The 22,384-nt window shown below is 37.1% G+C and overlaps 1 protein-coding gene across 3 annotated transcripts in view; it reads right to left on the reverse strand.

The window, feature by feature from the left end:
- The window catches only part of LOC129776302 (extended synaptotagmin-2), a 41,140-nt gene extending 34,455 nt beyond the window's left edge, over nt 1-6,685 (reverse strand). For all 3 annotated transcript variants that reach the window (XM_055781870.1, XM_055781865.1, XM_055781864.1), the window contains exon 1: nt 6,293-6,685. The gene's annotated coding sequence lies outside the window, so the exon portion shown is untranslated. The remainder of the gene's footprint in view (nt 1-6,292) is intronic.
- Between the last annotated feature and the right edge of the window lie 15,699 nt (nt 6,686-22,384).

Consider the following 22,384-nt stretch of genomic DNA (forward strand, 5'->3'; position numbering starts at 1 on the left):
TCTGATAGTGATTTTATATTATTGATAAAGTTTTAGCGGAAATGCTAGGAATATCATTAAAAATATTAAGTTGGGGTGAGAAATACGTGTTCGAAGTATTTAAGTAACACCAAGTAATAATTCTCATTCATATTCCAACAATTTAAAACTGTACTCGGGCATGTTAATATGATAGAGAGTAAAGAGCTTCACGAATATGGATAAATTTTTTTTACATTTGTTTCGCGTTGTAAGTCGATTGGGTTTGAATCTTGGACGGATTTTAGAATGCAAATGACAATCTCGTTCGGGTTGCGGAATTGTAAAGTCGATCTCGGTCGGATTGCGAAATTCCTACACTCGTTTTAGTTCCGGAATAAGGGTGTATGTTTTCGCAAACTTTTGAGCGAATCCACATACTACTAAACGAAGCAACCTAACGAAACTGACCTCATTTTTTCTTGTAATGTGTGAATCACCAATAAAAAATGTTGTCGCCGCGGATAGAATTTCCATTTGCTACACCTTTAAATGCACATAATGCGAGTATTCTTGATAGATAAGATGCAACCGATTGACACCGTAAGCAATAACATTCACCCCATGATAATTGATGTACAACATTCATTATTGCAAAAAGTGACTGAAGCTTGTATATTCGGAAATTATCCGAAATTATCTTCAGAAATGCCGATTTTTTTGGAGTAAATTCAAAAGCTTTTTCGAATCTACGGATTTATGCGATTTGTGTTTCTATCGGTTTTGGTAAAAAAACCTTACATAAAGAGCGCTTAGAAGGTTAAAGTTCCTAATCTTACACCATCTCACATCGGAAAACGTCTGAGTTTTGCCAAAGCTCACATGAACCGACAGTGGGGCATAGTATGTTATGACAAATGTTTTCAAAAGAAAACATTTTGCTTTATGCCATAACGAAAAGCTCTTCAATGTATAGGTTATCTTCAGTGATGAAAAAAGTTCAATTTGGAGGTTCCTGATGGTTTCAAGGGTACTGGCGTGATTTACGGAAGGAGGAACAGTATTTTTCAACCAGGAATTTTGGTGAAAGCTCGCGCATGGTTTGAGCGGGATCATGTACAACCGGGAAGCTGAAGGTAGCTTTCACATCAATCAAAATGAGTAGCAAGGATTACACACATGCTCTGGATTCCTCGTTTTCGCGCCGCAAAAAAATCACATTCGAGCAAAACAATGCTACTATTCATACCAGCAAGGAAACTAAGCAATGGATTAAGGACCAGAAACTTAATTTTTAGGACTGGCCGGCTCACTCTCCATATTTGAATCCTGTTGAAAATTCTAGGGGGGATCCTGGCGGAAAGCGGGACACAACGATTGATAAGCTCAAGTCCGCAATATCGGACCCATGGGAAAATATCGAAAAATCCGTTCTGCACAATTTGATAAAGAGCATGCCAACACGAACTTTCCAGGTTATTAACCGAAATGGCAAGGTTACTGATTATTTGAATTTTTTATTGATAATATTTATGGATTTTGAAATGGTTTTATAAGAACTGGATGATAATTTCATCATATTGAAGCTCAATAAAGAAACAGACGAAATTGACGTTTAATATAATTAATTCTAAGCATTCAACAATGTATGAAAATATCTTGTTGAAATTCTAACCGTGTTACAACGAAATATTTTCAGGGTGGTTGGACAGAGTGTAGGATTTTACCAAGTCTTCAAAATAGCCATTCGTTTCAGCAACCACCTCCTCGCCAGTAATTTCTTCAAATTGTGAAACAAATAGTTGTCTGATAGAGCCAGGTCTGAAGAATAGGGGGGATGTAGAACAAGTTAGAACCCTATTATCAGTCGTTTTGTGACCACAACTGTTGAGGCGTGAGCTGGTGATTTGTTGTTATGGAATAGAATCAATAGACTTTCTCGTTTCAAACGAATGCAAAACACAAATAAAAAAAAACCGAACTGGTTGAAACTTGGTGTGTTTTTGCAAGAGATGCTTCTAACTAAACATAACCTTATGCGCGCCAGTAGAGCTTCTCTCTCACTTTGCACGAATTTTGCAAACGTTCCTCGTGCAGTCATTGCGCCGAAAATGTAGTCATACGGTTGTCACATATTTGTCACACTCGATAGCACACTAGATATTGGACCTGATCACGAATACCAATTCACGGTGAAAACGAAATGAAGTGTATATAACCTTGCAGAAATATTTGTTGCACAGAAACACCTATTTTATTGAGCTTATCACTCAAGCCTCAAATCATTTGTTTAATGATGCTTATACATACTTTTGCTAAAATTAGATTGCATACTAAAAAATTGAGTCGCCACATGCTGTTTATACAAATGTTTACGTGTATCATGTCGCTGCTGACCCGATTTCGATGCTTAGTATAGTCGTGTCCTCGTTTCAACCATTGTCACAAACGTCGAAAGAAGTCCACTCGATTACGCTTCAGCAACGCCATACCGGCTGATGAATCATCAACGCGCTGCTGTTTTTGGACGACGGTCAGCAAACGCGGAATCCATCGCGCGGATAGCTTTTTCGTATCCAAAATATCATGCAAAATGTATCCCCGATCGTTTCAGAGCGAAGTGCATCTGCGCTGCTTGTACGGACGCTGCTTCAATTCACTAAAGTACCGATAAACTGTTGTTCTCGAAGGATCATTTTGTCAACCACTGCATTGATTGTTCAGGATTTTTTCACATAAAAAACAATGTTTTATCAAAATACGATATTCCTCTTTTTCCGTTTTCTTTACAAATACACAAGTAGTGACACTTAAACAAGTGTAGTTTGTGAACAAATACACGAAATGATATGAAATTTCACACAAAAGCTAGTGACAAATCAAACTGTCGAAATGAATCTTGTTCGTTTTTAGTGGCGCAATCTTTTGAAAAATGCTGTCACTTTTCAGCCCATGTAGTATTTTTTTCGTTTTTTGAATATAAAAGAATTAAATTTTTGATTCATCCCCTTAAAATCAGAAAAAACCTTTCTCACATGAATAAAATTAATTTATCCAGAATGTAATGTGTAATTGATGATCATTAGGGTGGCAATGGATGTATGGAAAAAATTTCATCATCCAATTTCAAAAACCGACCATGTACATTTTGATTATTGGTCCGAAAAAATGACCTGTGCAAAATTTCAGCTCAATCGGATATGATTTAGGGGGGCACTCAAAGTTTTGATTTTTTGACCACTCAGGCTAAATCCCAAAAAGTCTATTTTCGGCTGAAATTTTTTTTCGAGATATCACCAGATCTCGACGTTTCATGCATTTTTATGTCATTTGGCATCGAAAAACAAAATTTGATTTTTTAAATTTCCCTTGGAAGATTTTCGAGGATTAAAAAATCAAAACTTTGAGAGCTTTGAGGTACTCCTAAATCATGTCCGATTGAGTTGAAATTTTCCACAGATCATTCTTTGGGCCAATAAACAAAATGTACATGGTCGGTTCTCTAAATTCGATAATTATTATTTTCATGCCTTCACTGCCTCTCAGGCCAAAAAGTCCCAAAAGGTCGATTTTCGGTCAAAATTTTTTTTTCGAGTTGACACCAGATCTCGACGTGCTCATTCAAAACAATTTCGATCCGTTATTCCTGATGTATGCTTGATTTTCCTAATCAGATAAATGGAATATGTAGCTTACAAAACGTTTAACCTAATTCAATCAATAACTGGAAATATTCAATTTTGCGACATGGTCGCCTCTGACTTAAACACGGACCATATATAATCGAGTACGAACTATATAAAACATGTAGTTGCAATACGATGGTCCTGTAACGTTTGCGCTTGATTTAGCTGGCTAAACAGCTACGAGGATATCGGAGTTCAATTTTTAAAATCAATCGAATGAAAATTTGATTGAAACTGATAGCTGAACAAGTAACCTAAAGTGACGTGCGTTTGGTTAAAAATTATTAATTAATTAGTCACATTGACCGGGAAAGTTGGATTTTTTTTTCCAAAGCAACAATGAATAAATCATTCTATATTTTTGCCTGCCAATACATGTCTTCGCCTATATTTGAATAAACAAAAAATCTCATTCATTGAATCTCGAACCTTCGAACGAAATTCTACTGGAATCAAATCAAAATCTTAGTTTTTATCTCGAAGAATAATTGAGAATTCATCAAACGAATACATATATTAAACAGTAAGCAAAACTTTTTTCTCACATGTAGGGGAACCCGGGGCAAGAGTGCCCATCTGATTATTTTGCCTATTTCCATCTTTTACAATTATTTAACTACAGAACTTTGTTTTATACAGATACTGCATATATCTCACATATTATCACCCAGAACCTTAAATATTTTTTATTGGAAAACAGATAAATACTAACTGAGTTTCTTACAACTGCAATCTATATAAGAACGCACAGGCGCAAATTAACGAAATACCCTCAGTTTCTATATGTTTGCATGACTCCACCCATAAATACAAATAGAATACACCCATACCTCGGTTTACGGCCTAGATCGGTGCCATGAAATTTGGCCGCAAAGCGAAAAGCCGTATAAAGAATCAATTATTCTAATACAAATTCATACAAATTCAATCAGATCGGTTCCAAATTTGTCAAATATGTAACATGGTTTATCATTCAAAATGCATTTTATCTTTTCCTTTTTATTTCATTTGAATCAAGAATTAAATTCATTTAAATTTATTTTGTTTTCAAATAAAAATACATCCATAACATAAACATAAAACATACAATACATACAACATACATACATAAAAACCAACAATAATCTATAAATAAAAATGAAACAACTTCATGTTACATGAACTATGTGTATGTATACATACCTAATTTTTTTGTTGCTTAAGTTATAGTCTCGCAAATATTTTTTCACTTCTGTACAAGATTGATATTTGAACTAATCCTCAAAACTTTTTTGCCGTTATAACGAAACATTTTAGGCCGTAAATCGAACACGTGCCTGAATTGAAGAGGGCCGTTATAGCAAAATGCCGTATAAAGAGCGGCCGTATAGCGAGGTATGGGTGTAATCATTTTTCTTCAACTTACTGTATGAACTAATTTAAATCGTACGCATTTATTTCAATACAAAATAAAATTGTTATCTCTCAACTTCTGGGGCAAAAGGATCCATTATTACCGGGGTAAAAATTCCTTAATCGTAACCTCGAATTCGATCTGTCAAACGCAAATAGTGTAATCGTGGTTGTGTTTGTTGTGATCATGGTTTGTAAATATGAACGGATTTCGTTCCGAAACCAGTGGCAGATGGAAACTATGGTTGTTTCCGTACATTCTGTAAATCATGGAGACGAGCTGCGGAGGAATATAGTTTACCCAGAAGAACATTGGCCAAATATGTGCAGAAGTTATGCCGTTTTAAAACTGTGATTTCTAAACAACAGGAGGAGCAACTCGTGAGTCACATCCTTAATATACAGAAGTCAGGTTATGGGCTGACAACACGACATCCCGAACCTAGGGTATAAAATCGCAGAGTGAAATAATTTAGCTCACGACAGATCGACAAAACATCCAAATTGGGCGGAGAAGATTGGCTTGCCGGTTTTCGTGAACGCCACCAGAACTTGAGTTTCACAGTGCTTTTTTCATCAAAAATTATATTTAAAATTATATAAAATTATTGGCACTATTGCCCCGTCGAGGTGGCACTCTTGCTCCGTACTGGAAAAATACAAGCCAAAAACATAATTTTTGTAAATGAAACATTTTCATAGTAAACATAACTTTTGAACAATTTGATGCATAGCTACACCTAAATAGGAGTATAAATGAAAAACCAGCAAAAAAATGGAAAAACAATATAACGAAAGAGAATTCAAAAACGCGTATTACCTTAAGGTGGCATTCTTGACCTGGGTTCCCCTAGTATATTTTGTCTAGTGTACGGCATTGAATTGAATCTTATGCATTCCGCTGTATGACTAACATTGCCAGTGGTCCTTGACCGAAACAATGAAGCCACACGAAGCTCACCTTTCACAACAACAACAAAAATGAAGAAACAGTGATTGCTAAGGAATATCAAAACCCCAAAAGCCTTGGTTCGACAATTCTACGAATGCTACAATCAAAATAATTCTCTAAAAGAATGGCATAAAGTTGTTACAAAAAACAAATCCACTCAAATAATCGGTGTGCCGTGCTACCAAGTTCACGTATACTTGTTACTTATCAAATTTATTGCAGAATGAAACGCACCGAGAAACCCATCAACTCAAGATTTTCTGATAACACATGATGTAAATATGTCATGTTGCTGTCCAATTACCTGTTTGATTTTAATCGATTCGTACTTCTGATTCACGCTTTCCAACACAAATTCAATTTCTTTTTTGAATCAACAAATTATTCCCATATTGTAAATATATCATATCGTAAATATGAAACTGGATTCAACTTCATTCACACTTCAACACCTTCAATATAATCTAACCTCTCACTGATTAGAAGCTGATCTTTTCACTGATTAAGGATTATCTTCCACAGAACCATCGAATAGCTCGATTTAATTTCAGGCCTTGGAACTTTTCCAAGGGTAGAAAATCACCAAACATTACTGGGTGTGCTGAGAATGCATACACCAAAAACCATTGGAATACAATAGCTCTACACTACACCACGTCTTATCCGAACGACGTCACACTCGCGAGTGAAATAGCACGCGTAAATTGAACGCGAAAAAGGACTCCGTCCAACACTTGCTCTCACTGTCTCTCTGCACAATAGCACATGTCCGGTAACTCATGCGAGCGTGTTCAGAGCCTCTCAAACTGAGTGCTTTCCCAATTAGATTAACCGCGACCTATATATTTGAATTTGACTTAGTGTTTCGCTTTGATGATGATTGAAGCTGCGGATCACGTTGACTTTCACTGTTGGATAATAGATCGGTATATTAGGGTGGCCGCGAAAAAGGTCATGCTAAATTTCAAAGACCGATAATGTAGGGTAAGTTGGGGTGAGTTGGACATACGGGGTGATTTAGACCCCCCTTTATCACAAATAGACTCAACATGGATTTTTTATAATGTCATCTACATTTATTGTTGAACCGTATGTAACTAACGTAAAAAAAACTTCAGTGACAAAGAAAGCACTTTGATTGTAAAAAATGTAAGTCTTTCGATCGTTATGTTAAGGTTTTTTCCATTGATTAGATAAACTATTCGTGTATTGTGCAGTTAGGTTTTGTTCTCCTAGAGAAGAGGAACCATTTTATGCAGCGAAACTGTAAGTTTGATAACTATAAATGAAATAAATTGCATTTCAATTTTTGCATGCTGTGTGGGGTGATATGGTCATGCTTCTGTTGGGTGAATTGGTCATACATGTTTGAATTGATTCCAGATACCGCTGAATTACAAAAAAGGATGAACAAACAACGTTGGAAGAGGAAGGAACTTGAGAGAGCAACGCAGGCCATCAAGGACGGATTTTCTTCGTACAAAGCATCGAAAGTGTTTGAAAATGCTCGAGCAACAGTGAAAAGATTCATGCAGAATTCGAAGTTGTCTGATTGTAATTTTTCTGCTTCTAGCCAAGACATCTGGTATCGATCACAAAACACTTTTGTTGATTGTAACATTATCCTGAATTACTTTACATAAACATAAGTATGAGGCATAAGTGATAAGTATGAAACGGTCCAAATCACCCCACATCAAGTCCACAAATGTCCAAAAATCATTCCTTTTGTTTTGTTACATATTTGGTAGTTTGAAGCTTGATATAATGATTAAACATGATTGATTGAGAGAAAACAAGTATAGCTTAGTGTACAATGTGACATTTTTTATTTAGACCGTATTGGTTCGGAAATATTAGGCGATTTGCTTAATGGGTCCAAATTGCTCCCACTTACCCTACATTTCGTTCATTGGCTTAAAAAAAGGACCTGTGCTATGACCTGTGGTATCATCTCGAAAATAAAATTTTGCTCGAAAATTGACCTTCTGAAACTTAGGGGTTGTCCACATACCACGTAGACAGCTTAAGGAGGGCAGGGGCTACAAGATTGTCCACGTTTGTCCACGGTGAGGGGGGTAGGGGTATAATTAATGTCCACGTGGACAAGCGAAATGAATATCTTTAAAAAAAAAATTAGTGGGTTATATCTATGATATAACCGCAAGGTTCACGTGGAACTACCTTAGCTTAGCAATCATTCGTTTGTATTGATTAAATTCTTGATTGAATGAAACAGTTTCCAAATTCAATTGAGTTCAATATATTTGCTCTGTGAGTGAAAAAAATGAACAAATGCCGTGTAAAGTCAATTCATTTATTGTGATTGATTGTTCTTCGTTACAAGTAAATTTAATGACGGACCTTTTACGTTTGGTATGATGACTAGAACAAAATATATGTACGGAAGAATTATCAAACGTTTGATGAACCAGCCTAAGGCTGAAAATCTTTCCAATAAAGACAAAAAAAAATTATCAAACGATTATTTTATTTTACATTTCCCTCTGAAGTTTACATCCCAAAAGTGTACATACTTCTCGAATCTCGAATTTGCTTGAAACTGGGAAGTTCATTCGCTTCTAGTGGCTGCACGATTTTCCCAGGTTCCTAAGTTTAGAAGATCATGTTAGGACAGACATATTCCACTCTGCACAAAGGCAAGCGAGGACAAAAGTACTCGCAGTTTGCATTTATTTGCAGAGCCGATTTCCCCAGAAACCTCGGTTTTGAAGTCTGTGTTAGGGAAACACATTTCAATCGGAACAAAAATACCCCCGATTTGTATGAATTCGCAATGCCGATTTCCCCACGCTTCATGGATTTGAAGTCTGTGTTAGGGAAACACATTCCAGTCGGAACAAAAATACCCCCGACTTGCATGAATTTGAAATACCGATTTCTCCAGGCACCTTGGTTTAGAAATCTCTATTAGGGAACACATTTCGGTGGGAACAAAAGCTCCCCCTACTTTCGTGTGTTCTTTTTCTTCTTTTTGGCTTTAAGAGGGTTTAAACTTTTCAGTTCACTCGCCTCTAGGCTCTTTCGTGTGCTTGCAATGCCGATTTCGCTGCTTGGTTTTAAAGTCTGTGTTAGGGAACATTTTTCGATGAGAACAAAAGTCCCCCTACTTTCATGTATTTGCAATGCCGATTTCCCCAAGGCTGCTTGGTTTTGATGGCTGTGTTAGGGAAACCGTAAATCGGGCCAATCAAAACGATGCAGTTAGGGCGTTTAGATAACGCCTAATATTTTACAGTTATTCAATTGTTTATCTAATGAAAAACAACATTTTGTTAGTTGTGATAGATGCGTAGAAATATTCCCTATCAAGTGATGCAAACATCTCTCCTATCCAGTACGAAATGTTCGAGCTATATGCATTCGAAATCTTTCATTTTTTCCTACATGTTCTGTGTTTAGATTTTCATTTTACCCTCCATATATTCCGGTTAGACGTAGTCCCACGTCAACATTAAATCTACATTAAACAATAAAAGAAATCTGTCTAGCATTTTCATGAATTTTTAAACTTTCCGCGCCTCAAGGTGAGTGAGTTTTCCGTATTTTGAATGAATGAAAGGGCCGAGTTGCCTGATATTTTTTAAAACACTTGTCAAAATTGCTAAATTTTTTAAAAATTGCTATCAATTTGGAATCAAAACTGCTAGCAATTTGGTGGCAGAGATCGAATCACATAGCAGTTTGAGAGGTTTTATAAGGGTGATCAAATCAACGAAGTTCATTGTGATTTTTTGGTGGGAAAATAACATAAATCCCAGAACAAAACAATAACTTTAAACATTTTTATTTCTTAGATGTTCCTTATTTTGCAAGCAGGTTGCTGAGCGGGTAGCTTTTTGTTCTTCAGAACGATTTTTTTTTTCAGATGAAAAGATTCTCGATAAGCTTCCAAACATCCTATGTATACAAGACGTGGCAATTTAATTCCGGGATTTACTACTAAAACATCGAGACTTCTTTTTCTGATAAGAAGTCAAATAGCCAGATCGGGTTATAGGGCGGATGTGTTAATATTGGGATACCTTTTTCGCATAAAACTCGCTTACAATAAGGGAGAAATGGTCCGACGATGCAATATTAGGCTTTGTGAGAGTCGCAGACGCCTCAGAACATAAGCATAAAATTTTCTAGTTATTTTTTGATGCAGATGATTGACATTCGCGTCGGTGCGGAGCTCCTGATCGCTAACCGTCGTCTATCGATCGTTTTTGAACCTTCATACATACCCAATATTTATAAGGCTCGATCGCGTCAGATTTCACCGAAAATTTGATCACAAACTGTTGCTTGTGAAATAATTCACTCATTTTTGAAAACAAGGTCGAAGAGTCAGTGTCGAAGAACGCGCGTCTAACTCCGTGAAATCTGAACTGAAACAGAACTAAAAGTTTCCCTTCCCTCAGAGACAAGCAACTCGATTCCCGGAAATAAATTGCCACATTACGTAATACTAGGAAAATAAACTATTTTATAAAGGTATACTATTTAAGAGTATCGACTTACGCAAATTCAGCTCATAACGGTATGTCTGACAAGCTTTGTTGTTCAATGATATATTTTTTCATTTCAAGTTAAAAAATACAAAATATGTACTTTAGGAGCACATCATGACTATGTTTCTAAAATTGTATAAAAATGTCAAAAAGGTAATAATCCTTTTACAAATTTTCATGCACAATTGCATGTTAATGTTTGTTCTGTATTACTTTTGCTACAAATTTACACTTTCGTCAAATGATGAAATTTCATCAATTTTTGAAATTAAAAATTGTGAGGTGCCCCATGCAGTAGGATCGTTATTTAGAAGATCGATTTTTTCCATTCCGATTTCTGATTTTTTGGATCGATTCTTTGTACTCGAAAAAAACTCGAAAATTTTCTTTCAATTTTTTCGATCCCAGAAAAATTTCTTAGAATTTTTCGTTCCTAGAAAATTTGTTTTTCAGTCTACATCGATTTTGATCTCACCAAAGACCGCCTAACTAATTTTATAAACACAATGTCGACTGGTGGGTCGCTTTGGAGCGCTTCATTTAGCTTGTTGACAAATACAATGTGATTCTACGATTTACTTCCGTACAAATGCTGACAGAATTAGAATTAGCGGCAGGGGCGTGATCTGCTGCAACTCATGCTGGCTTCGATCACTGAACTGGAACGAGAAACGTCTTCTCATTTAGGAAAGATTATCCCAATGTTAAAACAATAAGAAAAGTAATGTAGAGGTTTTGTATTAAGAATAATAATGCTCAATGTGTATGATATCAGGAAATAAATTCAATGTGTCCCACTACAGAACCAGTTAAACAACTGAAGACGATGATCTTGGTGCAACATGAACGAAAGTTCAAAGGTCCTCGTTGCAAGACGATCTACTTCAGCTCACGCTAAGGCATATTCAAATGTATATGATAGTTGAAGCTGAAAACATAAAATCATCAACTGCTCCACAAGCGATTTCAAATTCAGCGGTGTTTGAGTATGGATCTAGTAATTTGGGGGAGTTCCATCTCGAAATGAAATGAATGCAGTACCATTTGATAATGGTAGTTCATACTATACAATTATATTGTATAGTATGAACTAGCGAAACACTCCCAATTGGCTGGAAAATCGATCGATTATTAATATAGAACGTATCAATTTATTATTAGGGGATGAGTATAGGCAATGTACAAGCTTGTCCACGGAGGGAAAGGGGGAGTCTAAAATCGTGCTTTTTGTGTCCATGTAGTATGTGGACAGCCCCTAAACTGACGGAGATAATTTTGGATCTCAAACTCAAATGCCGCCTCTAGTCATCGCGGATAATTTCGTGGTGATATTGACCGTGTAAGGTGGCAAAATATTGATTGAGGTTATATCAGATGTCGAAAGCCTGGCTGTCACGATATTGAAGACAATTTTTGCCAATAATATTAATCGGATAAAATGCCCATTTCACGCGAAGTTTTATTTGGACAAATCTCTGTGTAATTTCCCATTTTAAAAGTGTTGCTAACCATGGCGCGAGTAACTAAATGTTAAAGAGATAAGCTTCCAACTAAGATTACTTTTCCCTATTCAATTACAAAACAGGAAGTGGGTTATATCTATGGTATAATCGCAAGGGTGACGTAGGACTATCGTTGATTTAGAGATCATTTGTTTGAAGTTGAATCTGAATTCATTCTGAATGAATGAATATTTGGGGGACTTCGAAAACGAGAGCGTTACGTTGGAGGCACAAGGTTTTATGCATCCAATATTGGATACGGAAATATCCTACTGATGGGGAAGAATAATCTTCAGAAGCTATTCTGTTAATTGCGATTGATTGAAAAATCACAAAACCAAATGTATTTGGTCACAGTGTTACATGGATAGAAAACATTAAAATAAACTCTTTCACATGAATGTATTTTAAAATTCCCAGAGGAACTGGCAGATTATTTTCCGGATCTTTCTCGATGCTGAATGGCATCCAAACGGAAAGAATTCCGTGCGTGTATGTGTGTGTGTAGCGGCTGCTTCGATGGTCACCTTCTCTTCTCCTGAAGGATCGGCTTCTCTGTGCTCCCTCACAGTTTCAAACAAACTGCTTGCGTTTCAGGGCAGATCTCGATCCTTCGCCGTCCAGCACCCTCGACAACGATGTTGTCTTGTCGATGTCCTCACGAAAAATGAATGCATCTCACCACCAGAATATCGCTTAAGTATGCTTTTTGTGCGTGATTGAATCGAGAGAAGGCGTGGTTTACGATGGCAATTTGGATTTGCTTAATGGGTCCAAATTGCTCCCACTTACCCTACATTTCGTTCATTGGCTTAAAAAAAGGACCTGTGCTATGACCTGTGGTATCATCTCGAAAATAAAATTTTGCTCGAAAATTGACCTTCTGAAACTTAGGGGTTGTCCACATACCACGTAGACAGCTTAAGGAGGGCAGGGGCTACAAGATTGTCCACGTTTGTCCACGGTGAGGGGGGTAGGGGTATAATTAATGTCCACGTGGACAAGCGAAATGAATATCTTTAAAAAAAAAATTAGTGGGTTATATCTATGATATAACCGCAAGGTTCACGTGGAACTACCTTAGCTTAGCAATCATTCGTTTGTATTGATTAAATTCTTGATTGAATGAAACAGTTTCCAAATTCAATTGAGTTCAATATATTTGCTCTGTGAGTGAAAAAAATGAACAAATGCCGTGTAAAGTCAATTCATTTATTGTGATTGATTGTTCTTCGTTACAAGTAAATTTAATGACGGACCTTTTACGTTTGGTATGATGACTAGAACAAAATATATGTACGGAAGAATTATCAAACGTTTGATGAACCAGCCTAAGGCTGAAAATCTTTCCAATAAAGACAAAAAAAAATTATCAAACGATTATTTTATTTTACATTTCCCTCTGAAGTTTACATCCCAAAAGTGTACATACTTCTCGAATCTCGAATTTGCTTGAAACTGGGAAGTTCATTCGCTTCTAGTGGCTGCACGATTTTCCCAGGTTCCTAAGTTTAGAAGATCATGTTAGGACAGACATATTCAACTCTGCACAAAGGCAAGCGAGGACAAAAGTACTCGCAGTTTGCATTTATTTGCAGAGCCGATTTCCCCAGAAACCTCGGTTTTGAAGTCTGTGTTAGGGAAACACATTTCAATCGGAACAAAAATACCCCCGATTTGTATGAATTCGCAATGCCGATTTCCCCACGCTTCATGGATTTGAAGTCTGTGTTAGGGAAACACATTCCAGTCGGAACAAAAATACCCCCGACTTGCATGAATTTGAAATACCGATTTCTCCAGGCACCTTGGTTTAGAAATCTCTATTAGGGAACACATTTCGGTGGGAACAAAAGCTCCCCCTACTTTCGTGTGTTCTTTTTCTTCTTTTTGGCTTTAAGAGGGTTTAAACTTTTCAGTTCACTCGCCTCTAGGCTCTTTCGTGTGCTTGCAATGCCGATTTCGCTGCTTGGTTTTAAAGTCTGTGTTAGGGAACATTTTTCGATGAGAACAAAAGTCCCCCTACTTTCATGTATTTGCAATGCCGATTTCCCCAAGGCTGCTTGGTTTTGATGGCTGTGTTAGGGAAACCGTAAATCGGGCCAATCAAAACGATGCAGTTAGGGCGTTTAGATAACGCCTAATATTTTACAGTTATTCAATTGTTTATCTAATGAAAAACAACATTTTGTTAGTTGTGATAGATGCGTAGAAATATTCCCTATCAAGTGATGCAAACATCTCTCCTATCCAGTACGAAATGTTCGAGCTATATGCATTCGAAATCTTTCATTTTTTCCTACATGTTCTGTGTTTAGATTTTCATTTTACCCTCCATATATTCCGGTTAGACGTAGTCCCACGTCAACATTAAATCTACATTAAACAATAAAAGAAATCTGTCTAGCATTTTCATGAATTTTTAAACTTTCCGCGCCTCAAGGTGAGTGAGTTTTCCGTATTTTGAATGAATGAAAGGGCCGAGTTGCCTGATATTTTTTAAAACACTTGTCAAAATTGCTAAATTTTTTAAAAATTGCTATCAATTTGGAATCAAAACTGCTAGCAATTTGGTGGCAGAGATCGAATCACATAGCAGTTTGAGAGGTTTTATAAGGGTGATCAAATCAACGAAGTTCATTGTGATTTTTTGGTGGGAAAATAACATAAATCCCAGAACAAAACAATAACTTTAAACATTTTTATTTCTTAGATGTTCCTTATTTTGCAAGCAGGTTGCTGAGCGGGTAGCTTTTTGTTCTTCAGAACGATTTTTTTTTTCAGATGAAAAGATTCTCGATAAGCTTCCAAACATCCTATGTATACAAGACGTGGCAATTTAATTCCGGGATTTACTACTAAAACATCGAGACTTCTTTTTCTGATAAGAAGTCAAATAGCCAGATCGGGTTATAGGGCGGATGTGTTAATATTGGGATACCTTTTTCGCATAAAACTCGCTTACAATAAGGGAGAAATGGTCCGACGATGCAATATTAGGCTTTGCGAGAGTCGCAGACGCCTCAGAACATAAGCATAAAATTTTCTAGTTATTTTTTGATGCAGATGATTGACATTCGCGTCGGTGCGGAGCTCCTGATCGCTAACCGTCGTCTATCGATCGTTTTTGAACCTTCATACATACCCAATATTTATAAGGCTCGATCGCGTCAGATTTCACCGAAAATTTGATCACAAACTGTTGCTTGTGAAATAATTCACTCATTTTTGAAAACAAGGTCGAAGAGTCAGTGTCGAAGAACGCGCGTCTAACTCCGTGAAATCTGAACTGAAACAGAACTAAAAGTTTCCCTTCCCTCAGAGACAAGCAACTCGATTCCCGGAAATAAATTGCCACATTACGTAATACTAGGAAAATAAACTATTTTATAAAGGTATACTATTTAAGAGTATCGACTTACGCAAATTCAGCTCATAACGGTATGTCTGACAAGCTTTGTTGTTCAATGATATATTTTTTCATTTCAAGTTAAAAAATACAAAATATGTACTTTAGGAGCACATCATGACTATGTTTCTAAAATTGTATAAAAATGTCAAAAAGGTAATAATCCTTTTACAAATTTTCATGCACAATTGCATGTTAATGTTTGTTCTGTATTACTTTTGCTACAAATTTACACTTTCGTCAAATGATGAAATTTCATCAATTTTTGAAATTAAAAATTGTGAGGTGCCCCATGCAGTAGGATCGTTATTTAGAAGATCGATTTTTTCCATTCCGATTTCTGATTTTTTGGATCGATTCTTTGTACTCGAAAAAAACTCGAAAATTTTCTTTCAATTTTTTCGATCCCAGAAAAATTTCTTAGAATTTTTCGTTCCTAGAAAATTTGTTTTTCAGTCTACATCGATTTTGATCTCACCAAAGACCGCCTAACTAATTTTATAAACACAATGTCGACTGGTGGATCGCTTTGGAGCGCTTCATTTAGCTTGTTGACAAATACAATGTGATTCTACGATTTACTTCCGTACAAATGCTGACAGAATCAGAATTAGCGGCAGGGGCGTGATCTGCTGCAACTCATGCTGGCTTCGATCACTGAACTGGAACGAGAAACGTCTTCTCATTTAGGAAAGATTATCCCAATGTTAAAACAATAAGAAAAGTAATGTAGAGGTTTTGTATTAAGAATAATAATGCTCAATGTGTATGATATCAGGAAATAAATTCAATGTGTCCCACTACAGAACCAGTTAAACAACTGAAGACGATGATCTTGGTGCAACATGAACGAAAGTTCAAAGGTCCTCGTTGCAAGACGATCTACTTCAGCTCACGCTAAGGCATATTCAAATGTATATGATAGTTGAAGCTGAAAACATAAAATCATCAACTGCTCCACAAGCGATTTCAAATTCAGCGGTGTTTGAGTATGGATCTAGTAATTTGGGGGAGTTCCATCTCGAAATGAAATGAATGCAGTACCATTTGATAATGGTAGTTCATACTATACAATTATATTGTATAGTATGAACTAGCGAAACACTCCCAATTGGCTGGAAAATCGATCGATTATTAATATAGAACGTATCAATTTATTATTAGGGGATGAGTATAGGCAATGTACAAGCTTGTCCACGGAGGGAAAGGGGGAGTCTAAAATCGTGCTTTTTGTGTCCATGTAGTATGTGGACAGCCCCTAAACTGACGGAGATAATTTTGGATCTCAAACTCAAATGCCGCCTCTAGTCATCGCGGATAATTTCGTGGTGATATTGACCGTGTAAGGTGGCAAAATATTGATTGAGGTTATATCAGATGTCGAAAGCCTGGCTGTCACGATATTGAAGACAATTTTTGCCAATAATATTAATCGGATAAAATGCCCATTTCACGCGAAGTTTTATTTGGACAAATCTCTGTGTAATTTCCCATTTTAAAAGTGTTGCTAACCATGGCGCGAGTAACTAAATGTTAAAGAGATAAGCTTCCAACTAAGATTACTTTTCCCTATTCAATTAAAAAACAGGAAGTGGGTTATATCTATGGTATAATCGCAAGGGTGACGTAGGACTATCGTTGATTTAGAGATCATTTGTTTGAAGTTGAATCTGAATTCATTCTGAATGAATGAATATTTGGGGGACTTCGAAAACGAGAGCGTTACGTTGGAGGCACAAGGTTTTATGCATCCAATATTGGATACGGAAATATCCTACTGATGGGGAAGAATAATCTTCAGAAGCTATTCTGTTAATTGCGATTGATTGAAAAATCACAAAACCAAATGTATTTGGTCACAGTGTTACATGGATAGAAAACATTAAAATAAACTCTTTCACATGAATGTATTTTAAAATTCCCAGAGGAACTGGCAGATTATTTTCCGGATCTTTCTCGATGCTGAATGGCATCCAAACGGAAAGAATTCCGTGCGTGTATGTGTGTGTGTAGCGGCTGCTTCGATGGTCACCTTCTCTTCTCCTGAAGGATCGGCTTCTCTGTGCTCCCTCACAGTTTCAAACAAACTGCTTGCGTTTCAGGGCAGATCTCGATCCTTCGCCGTCCAGCACCCTCGGCAACGATGTTGTCTTGTCGATGTCCTCACGAAAAATGAATGCATCTCACCACCAGAATATCGCTTAAGTATGCTTTTTGTGCGTGATTGAATCGAGAGAAGGCGTGGTTTACGATGGCAATTTGGAAGGCAAATTAGAGGGGAATGAACTCTCTGAGCTCGGAACTTTCGGCGACTGAGCAATATTCGATTGCGGGCGCATGCAATATTGGATACGGAAATATCCTACTGATGGGGAAGAATAATCTTCAGAAGCTATTCTGTTAATTGCGATTGATTGAAAAATCACAAAACCAAATGTATTTGGTCACAGTGTTACATGGATAGAAAACATTAAAACAAACTCTTTCACATGTAATTTTAAATTCCCAGAGGAACTGGCAGATTATTTTCAGTAACGATTAGATATTTCCACATTTTCCTCGATACTGGAAGCCCACCAGTGATTAATGCTGACTCGATAACCATCTGTTAATAGCACTTGATTGAAACATATTTGGTCACAGTGTTACATGGATAGAAAACATCCAAATAAACTCTTTCACATGAATGTATTTTTAAATTCCCAGAGGAACTGGCAGATTATTTTCAGTAACGATTAGATATTTCCACATTTTCCTCGATACTGGAAGCCCACCAGTGGTTAATGCTAACTCGATAACCATCTGTTAATAGCACTTGATTGAAACATATTTGGTCACAGTGTTACATGGATAGAAAACATTCAAATAAACTCTTTCACATGAATGTATTTTTAAATTCCCAGAGGAACTGGCAGATTATTTTCCGGATCTTTCTCGATGCTGAATGGAAAGAATTCCACGCGTGTATGTGTGTGTGTGTGTGTAGCGGCTGCTTCGAGATCTTCCCGGGGAACCCTTTGTGGCATCACTCTCCTCCTGATGGATTCCCTTCTGACCTAAGGTGCACAAACAGGCTCTTGGTGACACCGTTCATTCGCGCTTTCATGATAAACGAAGAGCTTCACAACAACAGCGACAACATGCTCCAATCGCTGTTCAATTAGAACTGAGTGGATTTCTTTTTTTTTCACTTAAATTTTTTTCATTTCTTAATTTGGTTTACATTATAATATAGTACTACATTTCAAGTGATCAACCTAGGGTTCTACATCTTTAAGTTGCAATGTCAAGTTTTGTAATGATTTGAATCATACACATTATCCGATTGTTTCATATTCCTATTGTAAAATGAGTGGATTTCCGAGCGGCGCTTGCTTATATACCGATTGGTGATTTCAATAGCCTGTTTTGAAAGCAATTTTAAGACTATTGAAACAAGTTTTTGGATCGGAAAGTAACAAGTATAGAACGCGTAGACATTTTATCTTTCGAATGAAGTGTTTATCATACCATTTCGTTCAGTTGTTTAGGAGCTATTAAAGCTCAAAATCTCGGTCTCCGGCGTAACGCTTTCGTTTTCGAAACTTTGATTTTACACCCCGGTATAGAAATGAAAGACGTAGTCCTACGTCAATAAAGTTCTATTGGATTGTTTTGGGACCAGCCTAGTAAAAAATGAATGAACCACCCTAATGAAAAATCAAGTATGAGATATCTAATAAACATTCAAATGATTTAAATGTGGTTTGGAGCGAGGTGTGAAACATTTTAGAAGCCAACCCCAAAAAACTATATATTAAGCCCTCGGTTGCCAAGAATACGGCTAAGAACTTCTTACCGTTCAATGGTACAACAGGGAGAGCAGTCCAATGTTTGTTTAATTTAATGTAATAGTTAGACTGACCAAATAGTCCAGGACTAAAAACGGGACAAGTATGCAAAAAAAAAAATTAAAAAAAAAACAGTATTTTTGAAGTACTTTATAAGGTGAACACAATCAAGAATAAAACCAAACAATCAAACTTGTTTAGAGCTACGTGCTTTGTATACTATAGCGAATATGTAGACGACGAAGAAACATTTCGAAGGAGATTATGATTTTTATATTTTGTTTTTTCTAAAAAATGTGAAAGATTCGTTTGACAATACTCATAACATTCCTAGCTTCTACATTGAGTCGTGACTTTTCCGTTTTCCACATAATGCTCGTTGTAGAAAAATCCTATCAACTGATGTGGTACTGACAGGCAAACACAAAATATAACCAGTAAGCTTCACGAATTTTATGCATTCTAGAAATTCGTTTCTCGACAGTTGACTTTCCACCTTTTCAACTCTTTAAACATAGATCCTTTAAGCATTGTCCACCGATCAAACAAAATGTTTTCATCTATCTGAAAAGGAAGCTTTTTTACCAATGCTTCTTCGAATCTCTGGGCACTCAGGAATAGACTTGAATACAATCCATTTATGAAGCAGCATAAAGTAGGATATTTCTCAGCATATAAATAACATACAAAAAAGGGAAGGATGTCATTTTGTAGGTTTTTTGTTAGTTAACTTTAAGGGATAAAACATGAGAGTTATTCATCAGCTATTCGGATGAATTCCGATCGATCTAATGAATGGCAAAATCCTATTCTGACGACATTTCTTGTAAATTCTTCTATTCATTGTTCCCCCAATGATGAGAACCTTTGTCTTCTCTCCACAACTACAAATCCCTTGCCAAATCATCAACTCACGGGCAAATTTATCTGCGTAAACGAAGCTCAGGATTGTTGTGGAATACTCGAATCACCGTTGCTCGTAGATCCTGGTCATATGCTCCAACTCTACGCCTAATTGGTTTCGCCTGATCAAACGTTAGGGTCTCCCGGTAACGGTCGTACGGTGAGTACGGGTTTTTCAGTCGATTTTGGGAATTTCTGGAATTTTGCGAAATTTCTTCCTGACCACGTCAGGTTCTCAACATTGGTTTGCAGGGAAGGTTTTGAAGGTGATAGTTTGAGACCCCTACCTCCTCTCTAAGGGGGGCTGCCATACAAATTAAACATAAATTTCTGCATTACTCGGGAATTAATCAAGCAAATGAAACCAAATTAGTCATATGGATGTTTTAGGATGCAAATAAATGTTCCTATGGTGGTTAGACACTCCACCCCCCCCCCCCCCCTCTCTAAGGTAGAGCTTCCATACAAATGAAATTCAAATTTCATTTTTCAAAAAATTACTCTAGAATTAATCAAGGAAATGAAACCAAATTTGGCATGCGAAGGTTTTAGGCGACACGAAACGTTTCTATGGTGAATACACACTTCTCCCCTCTCTCTGAGGAGTGGGGGGGTGGTGTCTTACTACCATACAAATGAAGCATACATTTCTGGATAATTTAAGAACTAATCAAGCAAACAGAACCAAATTTGGCATGGGGAGGTTTTAGGGAGCAATTAATGTTTTATAGTGGTTCGACACTCCGTTCCCCTCTCTAAAGAGAGGGGGTGGAGGTTGCTGAACAACTCGAGAACTAATCAAACAAATGGAATAGTTTAGGGATCGATTAACGTTTCTATGGTAGTGCGACACTTCTCCCCCCCTCTCTTAAGGGGGGCTCCCATACAAATGGAACACAAATTTCTGCATAACTCGAGAACTAATCAAGCAAATTGAGCCATATTTGCCATGTGGAGGTTTTAGGGGGCACGCAACGTTCCTATGATGGTTCGATACACCTACCCCCTCTCTAAGAACATGGGGGCTGCTGGACCGATGAACGTGGGCTTAGCAAGAAACCGTGGATGTGATAACGCAACATAAATTTTGGGCGAGACGAAGTTTGCCGTGTCAGCTAGTTACAAATATTTTTACACTCAAAAAATGGTACAAATTGATAAAAAGTCGGGACACCCAAAAATAGTCAAAAAAAACGGTACGTTTGGTCAGGCTAGTAGTAGTTGTAACAAAAATAGAATTTAAGTAAACTATTTGTTTTGTTTCTTGTTGGCTGTTTCCTGAATTATATTGTTGTTTTTTTCCAAAATATATATATATTTTGGTTAAGGCTCATAAGCGTTAGCCTGACAGAGCCAGGAGTACAAAATGTTGACAATATTTCTTATTAGCTATGTAAGTAATTTGTAACCGATTACTCGCGGTTGGCTCAAGGTAAGTATTACAGTTTATTGTCATAATCGGGATGTTGTAGTCTCCAATGCTCTGTACATGTGCCGCACACGGGATACTTCCTATTGGGATGCAGGTGACCATTAATCAGCAACGCCCCCCTAGTATGTACCCCATATCTAGCGTGGTGTATCTTCTCGACTCCAGGAATCCAAGATAGAATGGTCACTAGCCGGCTCAATCATCAACTCGTGTAGAGTTGTCATGAGCAGTACAATCCTCAGCTCATGGTGAATGATCAGTGAGCTGCACAACCTTCGACCCGTGTCGTTTGTATCTGTAAAGAGTATATGTATGTATTGCCGCGACTAAGTAAAAGTTTATCGATTGGATAGGAGGAATATGATACAGGGATACAACGAAAGGAACATCATTAAACGTTGACATCGGCGTTTCTGAGGAACAGGTATAGATGAAGCAGAAGTTCAGGATCACGGCTAACTAAGATTTCCCGGACGGGGATATCCGTTTGCCTGCCTTGTGCTCTAAATGCTCTGGAAAGCTGAGAGCGGGCAGCATAAAGGGTGTGTCACATCAAATTGCATCACGGAAAAAACGCTGTAGAAATTCGCCCAGTAGACCGATCCTTTTGAAAATTTTAGACAGTAAAATAAAAACTATTAAACAACTTTTGGCATTTTCTTTTTATTCATACTTCGAGCCTAAGCCCGTATGCTCGCACCTTCCTCTTTACCCCGTCCATAAGGTTCTGTACAACGTCAGGTTGTAGTTTTTTTTGAACAGAAATCCATTTACTCTTGAAGTCCGCCTCCGATTTGACAACT

Source organism: Toxorhynchites rutilus, chromosome 3 (assembly GCF_029784135.1).
Source record: "Toxorhynchites rutilus septentrionalis strain SRP chromosome 3, ASM2978413v1, whole genome shotgun sequence".
NCBI classification, from domain to species: domain Eukaryota; kingdom Metazoa; phylum Arthropoda; class Insecta; order Diptera; family Culicidae; genus Toxorhynchites; species Toxorhynchites rutilus.